This window comes from Babylonia areolata, chromosome 26 (assembly GCF_041734735.1).
Source record: "Babylonia areolata isolate BAREFJ2019XMU chromosome 26, ASM4173473v1, whole genome shotgun sequence".
Taxonomy (NCBI): domain Eukaryota; kingdom Metazoa; phylum Mollusca; class Gastropoda; order Neogastropoda; family Buccinidae; genus Babylonia; species Babylonia areolata.
In genome coordinates this window covers 21,339,553-21,352,052 of record NC_134901.1, presented here as the reverse complement: position 1 = coordinate 21,352,052, position 12,500 = coordinate 21,339,553, and positions in this window count along the sequence as shown.

The following is a 12,500-nucleotide window of genomic DNA, read 5'->3' as shown; positions in this document are numbered from 1 at the left end:
AAATATGTTGAGGTCTTTCTTCATGAAAGCCAAACTCACCATCTTTTTCCATGAAGGTGAAATGTTGTGACCTCCCTCACGAAAGCCAAACTCACCGTCTGTGTCCATGAAGGTAACATGTTGAGATATTTCTTCATGAAAGCCAGACTCACCTTCTTTGTCCATGAAGGTGACATCTCTAGGTCTTTCCTTATGAAAGCCAAATTCACCTTCTTTGTCCATGAAGGTAACATGTTGAGACCTTTACTCATGAAAGCCAAACTTACCTTCTTTGTCAATGAAGGTAACATGTTGAGGTCCTCGTGAAAGCCAAACTCACCAATATCGAAGCCATACTGCTGAAGACCTCCCCCCCATGCCCCCCCCCCCCCCCCAACCGCCGCCCCCACCCCCCACGCCCCCTCGTCGCCCCCCCGGCCATTCTTATACTACCACTCCCATCCTTCTCTCCCTTCTGACACACAACTTCCTCAAACGTTGAGATACATCGCAGTTTGAAGAATACACGGCCATACTATCAGGCACTCAGGGAAGACAATAAATGCACAAACGAAACACACACACACACACACACACACACACACACACACGCACGCACGCACGCACACACACACACACACATACACCCTGGGTGAAGGGGTGGGAGGTGGGGTGGGTGAGGGGGTGGGTGTGGGGAGTTTGGCTTGGGAGTGCCGCATAGTTTACTGCAAATGAGAGTGGATTTTAACGAAGATTTAACTGACACCCCTTAATTAAGTGTTGTTTTGTTGTTGTTGTTTCTTTTTTTGTTTTGTTTTTTTGGGGGGGTTGTTTTTGTTTTTTTGAGGGCTCGGGTAAATATTTGCACGTTTTCGTTCGAGAATGTTGGGTTGTTGGGATGTGGGGTTGAGGAGACCTTGGATTTACTCCACAGCGGGAGGTCAGCTACTTTTTTTTTTTTTTTTTTTTTCTTTTTTTTTTTTGGGGGGGGGGGTAGGTTTCACCACGTCACTGCCTTCTTCACACTCACCAAACAAAGCAAGCGCTGTGTGTGTGTGTGTGTGTTGTGTGTGTGTGTGTGTGTGTGTGTGTGTGTGTGTGTGTGTGTTGTGTGTGTTTGTTTGTGTGTGTGTGTGTGTGTGTGTGTGTGTGTGTGTGTGTTTATTAAAAATGGATCAGAGAAAACATCTGGTGGCGCCTTGGGTTTGGTTGTGTGTGTGTAGAGGGGGGGAGGGTTGTGTGTGGGGGGGGGGGGGGAGGGGGTTGTGTGAGTCGGCAGGGTGCTTTGGATTAGAGGGAGAGAAGGATATGTCTTTGTTAATCCATGAAAGTAAGATTTGGTCCAATAGGCATTCCTGTTTGGAATAGGATTTGATAAGGGACAGTGTGGTGCATTAAACATGAAACGGTGTTCTCTGAAGTAAGTCCAAGGGGAATGATACATGTTTGGGGGAGGGGGTTAGCGTGGAGTTGGGAGGAAAGGGGGAGGGGGGTATCTATTTGATAATTTGATAATCCGTGATGGTAAAACGTTGTAAAGAAAGACACTGGCAACAGAAATGATATAGATGCTGCAGGAAGATCTTGGGCATCCATAAAGGTACACCGCCCATTGTCACACAAAGAAATAAGTAATATACTAGAAAGGGGATTTTTTTTTTTTTTAAATACGTGCCTTCATTTAGCTCTAAAACCTCGTCGGTGAACTCTCTCAGGCTCTGGTCTGATTCGCAGACCATTTTCTAAGTTTAATTTTTAGACTAGTATCTAATTCATTGCGGACTAAATAATACCCTAAAGTCAAGTGCATATGCTTCAGCAATGTGACAATTAAAAAGCATACAATTTTGGCTGTGATTTGATAACGCTTTACCTGCAAGAAAGTGTGTCATCACAAGTGACTGAAAATGTCTTTTTTTTTTCTTTTTCTTTTTTTTTTTTTCTTTTTTTTATTCGTTATCAGTTATTTCGCTTGTTATATTAACGGTTTATCTTTTACGAAGACCTTTAAGAAATTTTCTCTCATTGTATTTAGATATTTGTTTCAAATTTCACCCCCTCCCCCTCCCCCCCTCTGCTCGGTTTACCCCAACTCACCATTCACCCCCCCCTCCCTCCTCCTCCTCCTTTTCCTCCTTCTCATCCTCCTCCCCCTCCTCCTCCTCCTCCTCCTTCTCATCCTCCCCCTCCTCCTCCCTCTCCTCCTCCTCTTCCTCCTTCTCATCCTCCTCCTCCTCCTCCTCCTCCTTAGGCATTACACTACACAGACCATGTGCCAAACGGAGAGGTCCGCAGCAAGGTCCATCAAGCCATTGTAGGACATCATGATGACTCCGACACAGTCATCAAGAAAACAAACGGAAAATGATGTGGTACGGACGGGCGCATTAGCCGAGTGGTTAAAGCGTTGGACTTTCAATCTGAGGGTCCCGGGTTCGAATCACGGTGACGGCGCCTGGTGGTTAAAGGGTGGAGATTTTTCCGATCTCCCAGGTCAACATATGTGCAGACCTGCTAGTGCCTGAACCCCCTTCGTGTGTATATGCAAGCAGAAGATCAAATACGCACGTTAAAGATCCTGTAATCCATGTCAGCGTTCGGTGGGTTATGGAAACAGGAACATACCCAGCATGCACACCCCCGAAAACGGTCATACACGTAAAATCCCACTCGTGTGCATACGAGTGAACGTGGGAGTTACAGCCCACGAACGCAGAAGAAAAAGAAGAAGATAATTATGGTACGGACATGTTTCCCGCTGAACAGGAACTTTCCAAAGACCATGCGTTTTTTTGGAATGAGACAGTCAAAGGAAGTCGCAGAAGTCGGAAGACAGAGGAGGCAACTGCTGTCCCGACTATCTTGGTTAGAATTTAATTATAGCGGGAGAGTGTCTCTTGCCCAAGTTACATCCCAACATCTCTCGGCCAAGAGGTTTTTTTTTTTTTTTTTTTTTTTTTTTTTTTTTTAGGACAGTCGGCGTTGGGATGGTTCCCCCAAAGGCCAACTAGCCCCCCACGCCCCCACCCCTCCCCTCCCTCCCCTGCCATCCACCTCCCACTCATGGCTGCAGCACTAAGAGCCAGTGCAACTTTCCCTCCTAGTCTTTTCCCGAAAATCAAGCAGTAACGGCATTCCATCTGTCTGTCTGGATAAGGGTGATGAGCATAATTATTATCAGTCCACCCTTCCGGCTTGATCCAAGTAGAAGTTCCTGTTTCCTGTGAAGACGGTACGGCTCTATCGCTGACATCCTTGATACCAAACTGGCTGGTCAGCACACTGGCATTCGCGGAAAGTTAGTGTGTGTGTGTGTATGTGTGTGTGTGTGTGTGTGTGTGTGTGTGTGTGTGAGTGTGTGTGTATGTGTTAGTCACATTTTGGTGTGTGTGTACGTAACATTGATGTAATGTGTTATGTCAACAAAAGTGTTTTGTAAAGCACTTAGAGCAGATTTCTGCTACATAAGTATCCATTTACTACTTTTTACATTATTATTATTGTTGTTGTTGTTGTTATGATTATTATTATTTTATGATGATGATGAGGAGGAGGAGGATTAGTAGTAGTAGTAGTAGTAGTAGTAGTAGCAGTAGTAGTAGTATTCAGAACAAAAGGTTGTTGTTTTTTTTAAAGAAAATTAAATAAAATCGCGACTACTTCAAAACCAGCAAGTATGTTTTCACAAAATATCAAATTAAAAAGAGAGAGAGAGAGAGATAATTCAAGCTGTGTAGGCTGCGTAGTGTGGTCAAACACTGTCCTCGTGTTTATTACGCAAAGAATCTGTCTGAAGTTTGCTCCCCAGGAACTGTTGGGTTTTTTGTTGTTGTTTTTTTTTTTAATGTTGTTTGAAAAAGAATACACGACTAAAAAAATCAATGTTTCAGCGAAAGGTTAACAAGAATCATTATTCAGGGGTTTATGGTAATTATATACGATACGGTAGCAATGTTTTTGTGTGTGTGTGTGTGGTTTTTTTTTGTTTGTTTTGTTGTTGTTGTTGTTGTTGTTGTTGTTTGTTTTGGGGTTTTTTTCATTGGATGAAAGTGCCACTGTTTGCCAATAATTTAGTGTCATTTTATCAATAACTCCAGTAAAAAAAAAAAAAAAAAAAAAAAAAAAAATATATATATATATATATATATATATATATATATATATATAAGTTACCAGTGTCGTTCGTAACGTTGTAGTTGTTGATTTTGTTATGTTTTGTTTTTGTGTTGCTGTTTTTCTTTGTTGTGTGTGTGTGTGGGGGGGGGGGGGGGGGGGGGGGAGGGGAACTCTAGAAAGTTTTCGTTCTCCCAGGAACTTCCGATCTCATGGTTCATCCATAAACCAAGCGGTGTCTCCGTACCCCGACCCCCAACCCTACCCCCCACCCCACCCCCAAACCTTCACGTACCCACTAATATTTTCTTCGCCCCCTGATTTTAGTGGTTTTTTTTGTTTGTTTGTTGTTTGTTTGTTTGGTTTTATGGGGGTTTTTTGGTTGTTGTTGTTTGTGTGTGTGAGTTTTTGTTTGTGTTTTTTTGTTTTTGTTTTGTTTTTTTGTTGTTGTTTTGTTGTTGTTGTTGTTTTTTTTGCTTTGGGTTTTTGTTTTCTGTTAAACCGCTTTGTTGCTCGTGTTACTGCCGTGTCTGATGTTTGCAGTGGGGTCTTTAAGGGGTTGGGGGTTCGTGGTTGGGGTGGGGGTGGGAGTGGGAGTGGGAGAGAGAGGTGGTTAAAGGGTGGGCAGATAATCCTACGTCTTTTACGAATCGGCTTATGTCGTTAGAATGTTGTAAACGGAAATGCCATGCTCACTGTTTTGGCTTTTCATCTTTTCGGCATAAAATAACAGTTTTCTTTTTCTCTGTGTTTGTTTGTTTTACTTGGATAATCAAAGCGGATTTTCTGTCTTTTATTCGGATCTAGAATGTAAACTATATCTATGTGTCTGTCTCATCTTTTATTTTTCTGGTGCGTGCTTTTGTTTCGATCTCTGGCTCTATATACATGTCTGTCTATAGATCACTCTTTCGCTCTCTCGCTGTTATCATTTAATAGTATTTGTGGGGCAGGGGAGAGGCGGGGGGGGGGGGGGGGGGGGGTGCGGGTGACTTGATCGGAAAAAGGAAACAAAAAAGGGACACCAGTGTTTACCTATTTATCTATAAGTAGATAATATTGTTTTGTCTTGCCTCGTTTTGTATTTTCTCACCAAACCAGGCTTTAGACTATCCAACAGTGTCTGTCTGTCCATAAGAAAATAATGTTTTTTTAATTTTTGTCTTGTTTTGTTATTCTCTCGCTGTCTCTGTCTCACTGTCTCTCTGTCTCTCTGTCTCTTTCTCTCCAGAGTGTTTGATGCCCAGATTCAGCCCATGGGTCAGAGTTATGGGGTTTGGATAAGAATGCTGTTGTGCATTCTGAATCTGTACATTTATTTGGACTTAAAAGGGTTTGGGGTATTGATATGAAAACACCAAACGATTTAGTATATGGGGAAACAAATAGACATCCAGATTATATAATCTCTGCAATCAGTTGTATTCGCTATTGGCTGAAACTACTGAAAATGAGTGCAGATCGACTGCCAAGGAAACCGTGCACACATGTTATATGACTTAGACTTAAGAGGCAAAAAGAAAATGGGTTTGAAATGTACGAATATGTATTTGTGAACTCGGGTTTGGGTATGCTTGGTATTTCCAAAACGTAGGTTTAGATAATGTATTTTTACAAACCCTTCGCCAGCGCATGATCGATTGTAGATGGCAGAACTGGGAAACCCATATTCAGTCTAGTGAAAGGTTTGGTATGTACAAATATACAAATATATGAAGAATTATCTTTTGTTTGATATGGATAGACATCTCAGATTCATCTTGGCAAGATTTAGACTTGGTGTATGGGAAATAAACACCCACAGGTACCGCTGTAAAAATGTATACAGTTCTGATCTCTTGTGTCCATTGTGTAAAGAGTCCACAGATGATCAAGTACACTGTTTTGTGTGTTCTTCGTGAAAAATTTATCCCCCAAAAAATATCATACATATATCTATATTCATTTAGATTTAACTCACTCAGTACGGCCAGTCCTCTCTTCTCCTCTACACAGACCCCTCGGATGTCCAGTGGGTGTCTGAATGACAAAACCTTTAGCTTCCGTCGTCAGAATTGTGGTATTCTTTGTCAACATTCACCTCTTCAGTATAAGAGCCTTCCGATTGTAATATTTTGATGATGGTAATTGGGGTGAAACGCTGTTAACGTCGTCTCTTTCGCCGTTCGTATGGAGAGAGTTAATCTCCTGATGGCATCTGCAGATGAGGGACTTATACGTAATTTGGCCCTATATTTATATAAAGCTTCTTTTTTTTTATAACTATGTCGTAATTAATTGCTATCGTTCTGTTGATACATGCACTAATGTTGTTATCGCCCTTTGTTCGTATGGGGCTATGGCCTAAATGAATAAACCATCTGAATCTCTCTCTCTCTCTCTCTCTCTCTCTCTCTCTCTCTCTCTCTCTCTCTCTGTCTCTCTCTCTCTCTCCTTATCTTTTTTTCCCTGTCTTTCACTCTCAATCTGTCTGTGTTTGCTGGCCTGTCTCTTTCGCACACGCACACACACACACACACACACACACACACACACACACACACACACACACACACAAACAGGGGTGGCGGTAGAGAGAACGACAGACGTAAAGAGAGAGAGAGATGTATTTAAACCCCTTGCGATTTTTTTCCTTCTTTTTTTTTTCTTTTCTTTTTTTGCAAAGCATGCCATGATTGAAGATTGGAACAGAAAACAAAAAGAAAATACCTGTACAGGCCTACCACTGATTACCATTAACCCTCAAAGTGCTGGATATAATAAAACATGCTTACAGAAATCATGCTTAAAACAAAGGGATAGTTTGCCTCCGCTACCTGTGCTCTGATTTGGGGCATTTGTATGCTTATCAGTAAGAATAAATAGGTAAACCTATACATTTTTGGAAAGTAGAGTGAATGAAGAATCAGATAAAAGTAAGAAAAAGGCTGTACCTTGTAAGTAGTTGGAGATATTCCACAGGATATAAACAACAAATTTTGCAAACTTGTTTTCCAAAAACGTCAACCACAATGTTTATAGGTATTTTCACATCTTTTACAGAGTCAAAATCTCAAAATTGGCATTAAACTGTGCAGAAAATGTTCTGGCTGCAGAATTATGAAATGAATATAACTGAAACAATGAAATTATAAGCACTGTATTATTTGTTTGAGACACACCCACCGACGCCACGCACGCGCACATCTACAATACTTTATGCAATCACAGGCAAAAACAGAAATAAATGTTTTCTTTTAGCTCATGTTGCTTTCAAAAGCAGCAAGAATGCTTTAAATCAAAATAATTTCCAGTTTTCTAGCTTGATTTGGTCAAGAAATCGCAATAGACCCATGCCTAACCCACTTTACCACCCCTCCCCACCCCCATCACCCACCCCCCAGTTTTTGTGGCTGGAGACACAAAACTGAATGAACAACAAGCAAGCCAGCATGCCCAAGTGTCAAAATAACAAAGCCGTTTTCACCAGAATCCCTGTCAGCAAATGAATCATCACTAGTGACAAGGTCACTCATTTCCTGAGCTGTGTCAACTTCAGTGTCACTAATTGTTTACAAAAAATACGAAGATCTGGACTTATAAACTCGGTCAAAGTTTGTGCAAACACAAGCAGGGAGGCAGTAACACCAGAACGAGGCAGTTTTACGAAGGCTGCCGAGCATAGCCGTACGATGTCGGACCTTATGTAAACAGAGCCACGATCGTGGCCCATCGCACTTTACCGGGAAAGCCACGATCGTGGCTCATCGCGCTCTCCGGGTTAAGCTAGAAAATAGCGTAGATTTGTATTGCATTGGATTGTATTGTATTGTACTCCACAGTATTCCTTTCCATTGCTATACATTGCATGCAGTGTATAGTGTTTGACTGCTGTGTGTGTGTGTGTGTGTGTGTGTGTGTTGTTGTTGTTGTTGTTGTTGTTTGTTGCAACATAATTATTAATCTCCGTGAAATCTGGGCTGCTCTCCACGTGGAAAACGTGTAGCCTCAGTTCAGCGCCACTTCTTTGTTTTTTCTTTTTTTTCACCCCATGTCTACAGATGTATCTATTTCACTATCAAAGAAGATTTTGTACCATAATTTTACAAGTGACAATATTCTGTTGTTGCTGTTGTTGTTGTTGTTGTTGTTGTTGTTGTTGTTGTGGGTTCTTTTACGTGCTGCTTTTAAATTTATTTATTCATTAATTACTTATTTTATTTATTTATCTTTTTTTTTTCTTTTGTGCGCTCAGAGTTGATTTCATCAAGATTTTGCGCCTATTTTTATATTCTTATTATTACTTAAAAAATATTTTATTCTTTTTTTTTCTCTTTTTTTTTCTCAAGGCCTGACTAAGCGCGTTGGGTTTCGCTGCTGGTCAGGCATCAGCCTGGCAGATGTGGTGTAGCGTATATGGATTTGACCGAACGCAGCGACTCCTCCTTGAGCTACTGATACTTATACTGTTACTTACGTGCTGCTATGTGCATGCTGCACAAGGAACCTCGGGGTTTATCGACCAACTACCGACGATTAACCCAATTCAACGCTAGGGATTTTGCAGTCTCAGCAGGCTTTTCTTACCTTTTTTGATGCTGTGGAAAACTAAAAAAAAATATAGTGAAATCGACCAGTGTTTCCTTTGAATTGTCACGAGTCAACAACACCACTGGAAATACTGCAAAAGTTAATTCCCTTCGCTTGCAGGTTGTTTGTGTGTGTGTGTGTGTGTGTGTGTGTGTGTAATCATGCAGGAACGTGGAAACCATTTTATTGAAACGAATTTCGTCACCCTAGCAGTGCGCGGGCGCAGGGGTGAATCAGTTTCACAAGCACCCAGACAGCCACTCAAGGTCTATTGGTGTGTTGGACTCGAACCATTGTTCTAAAAATAGGTGGATAGCGCATGCCTTATTTGAGCCCCTTTGCTAACTGAAGCCAGCGGAAGTGTTCAATCAGCCATTTTGCTTCTCGTATCAGTACAGCGCGAAGCGGTGCCTTCATGTATGTAGCCGAGTGCTCAGCTGGCTTCGATGACTGTTTCACTGCAAGCTTTCGTTTGCTCGTGGCGTTAGTTAAGCTGACATTCCTGTGTGTGCCTCCAGATGATTTTTGCGCAACGTGTCACTGCACTGCTTTTCCTGTAATAAGTTTCGTAAATAAACCATTGGCAGATATTAATCAAGACACAACATTTGGCATGTCGTGAGGGCAAGCATAACACGATTTCATCGAAGATACACGGTTACAGTTCGGAAGCTACCACCAGTTAGCAGACGACTTCTCAACAGACTGACAGCCAGATACGAGTCTGAGTATGGCGTCCAGTTGGCTATAGCTTTCGTGGCCTATGAGCTATCTATCTATTTTTGGAGCAGTAGACTCGAACTCTCTTCAGCCACATTGCCACTTGAACCACTTTTAGATTGACACCCCCCTCCACTCCCCGCCCCCCCCCCCCTCCACTCCCCCACCCCATCCCCCCACCCCCACCCCCCACCCCCCCCCCCGTTCAGCCCGACACTTGCAGCGACTTTGTAGCGACATAAATCTGACTCATCCTTTGTTGTTGTTTTACTCGAGCGTTTCAAAATCTCGTGATTCGCGCCAACAGTGTTTAAACGTGCCTTTCAGTTTCACAGCCTCAAGGTGGGCTTCTTTTTTTTCTTTTCTTTTCTTTTTTTTAATTTCTTTTTTATCATCTCTGTGTGCAGGTAATTCTGTTCATTGGAACAGCCTTGTTTGCTGGGCAATCTCTGCCTCCTGTGTGTGTGATTCTCCGTCGCGGAGTCTTTTTTAGGTTGGGGGGGGGGGGGGGGGCGCAATTTCGGGATAATCTCCTTTTGTTACAGCAGTGTGCGAGCGTGCAACTGGCTTTGCCCAGGTTTGTTTGTTGAATGTTGAATGCTGAATGCAAAGCCTTGTGGGTTTAGTTTCATCTTTCAGGCGTTAAGCGTTTGTTTGTTGTTGTGTGTTTGTTTATGTGTTTGTTTATTTGGGTGGTTGTTGTTGTTGTTTTTAACCCTTGGACTGCTGCTGACAGATATGCTTGTCAGATGAAGGGTTTCAGCCCCAACGATGTATGTGCTTGCCATATGAAAGGTTTCGCATCTTGTCAGATGAAGGGTTTCGCCCCAACGATGTATGTGTTTGCCATATGAAAGGTTTCGCCCCTTGTCAGATGAAGGGTTTCAGCCCCAACGATGTATGTTGGCCTGGTATTGTACTTTCAGATATAAATGTCATCTACCGTTCTTTATCTGGATTTCATTCTTTTTTCTCTTTTGTGTGTGTGTGTGTGTGTGTGTGTTGGGGGGGGGGATTACATAGTCTTTGTGCAGCAACCTCAACGCCATCTTTGAAATATATACACGTTTCAAATTCAGTTTCTCAAGGAGGCGTCACTGCGTTCGGACGAATCCATATACGCTACACCACATCTGCTAGGCAGATGCCTGACAGCAGCATAACCCAACGCGCTTGTCAGGCCTGGAGTGCATGGTTATATATTTGTGTACCCATCAGAGTGGTGGGTTGTTGTTTTGTTGTTGTTGTTTGTTGTTGTTGTTGTTGTTATTGTTTGTTGTTGTTGTTGTTTTGTTGTTGTTGTTGTTGTTGTTGTTTTTACAACACTCTTGTTGCCATGGGTTCTTTTTCAGTGCGCCACGTGCATGCTGCACACGGGACCACAGTTTGTCATCTCATCCGAAAGACTAGACGCTCAGTTTGATTTTCCAACTGATCTCAGTTTCCGTTTCACCACGGTTCGGCACACACACACACACACGCATACACACACACACACACACACACACACACACACACACACCACACACACACACGCATACACACACACACACACACACACACACACACACACACACACACACACACACACACACACACACACACACGCACTCTCTGTCTCTGTCTCTCTCTCTCTCCCTCATACGTCTGTCTGTCTGTCTGTCTGTCTCTCTCTCCCTCACTTCCTCTATTCTCATTTCACTGATCTCAGCTTCCGTTTGACCGGGGTTGAATATATCTCTCTCTCTCACTATCTCTCTCTCTCACTATCTCTCTCTCTCACTCTCTCTCTCTCTCTCTCTCACTCTCTCTCTGTGACTTTTGTCAAGCAGTCTATTTAACACAGAGAGAGAGATATGCACACACACACAGATACACACACACACACACACACACACACACACACACACACACACACACACACAAACAGACACACAGAGTCCGAGAGACGGAAAGCAGAGAAAAGGGGACTGTACAGAGACAGGGAGGACAAGACAGACACACAGACAGACAGACAGAGTGCAGAGAAGTCTCACAGAGAGATGTTATACAAGTAAAACACCTCAGAAGAAGGAAAAGAAGAAGCGTGTCACTCACTCTTTTGGTGTTTGTTTGTTTTATTGGGTTGTTTTTTTTTTCATCTAGAATTTCCATGCATGCCCCCCCGCCCCCTCTCCCACCCCCACCCCTTCCCCCACCACCCCACTGTTACATATGCAACATTTTACCAGGACACGGGAAGAAAAGCATAATGGGGGTGAGGGGGGGGGATGTGTGGGTGGGTGTAAGTGGGTGTGCTGCTGCTGGAGGGAGGCGGAGGGTGATGTGGGGGGGGGGGACTAGAAAGAGTGGGGATGGGGGGAGAGGGTGGGGCAGCAGAAGCCAATAGGCATATTCTGTGCTGGAAGGGAAGGGAAGGAAGGAAGGAAGGAAGGACGGAAGGGAAAGCGTGCGCCACCGTAGCGCATAATATTAGCATCTTTAACGCAAATAATGCGCAAGGATTTTTTTTTTCCCTTTTTCTTTTTTTTTTTTTTTTTTTGCTCGACAGTTAGGAAGATGACATGCTGGAAGCTTTCTCTTTTTTTCTTTTCTTTAACTCTCTTCCCTATTCAGACAGATAGACACACACGCTTAAGAGATAGATAGATAGATAGATAGATAGAGAGAGAGAGAGAGAGAGAGAGAGAGAGAGAGAGAGAGAGAGAGATGTAGTGACACAGCATGCAGACACGTAAGCAGATAGGAAGCATGTCACTCGCCTATCCTTTCTCAATTTCCTTGCATTCGTGCCACATGACCCCCCACCTCCGACCGCCCCCCCCCCCTACCCACCCTCCCTTACCCCCATGTTCACCCCCCCCACCACCACCACCACCCACCACCCATCCCCCAACACACACACCCTCTAGCCTGTTCCATATGCAACATTTTTCCAGGACAAAGAAGAACGGAGTTTTTTTGTTTTGTTTTTTCTGGGGAGGGGTGGTTGGTGGGGGTGGGAGGGGTCAGAGGTTGAGGGAGAAGTGGGTAGGGAGGAGGATGTGAAGGGGGTCAGTGGGGGGGGGGCGAGGTTTGTGGAGAATGGGGGAAGCCAAGGGAGCATAATGTTCTCTAGA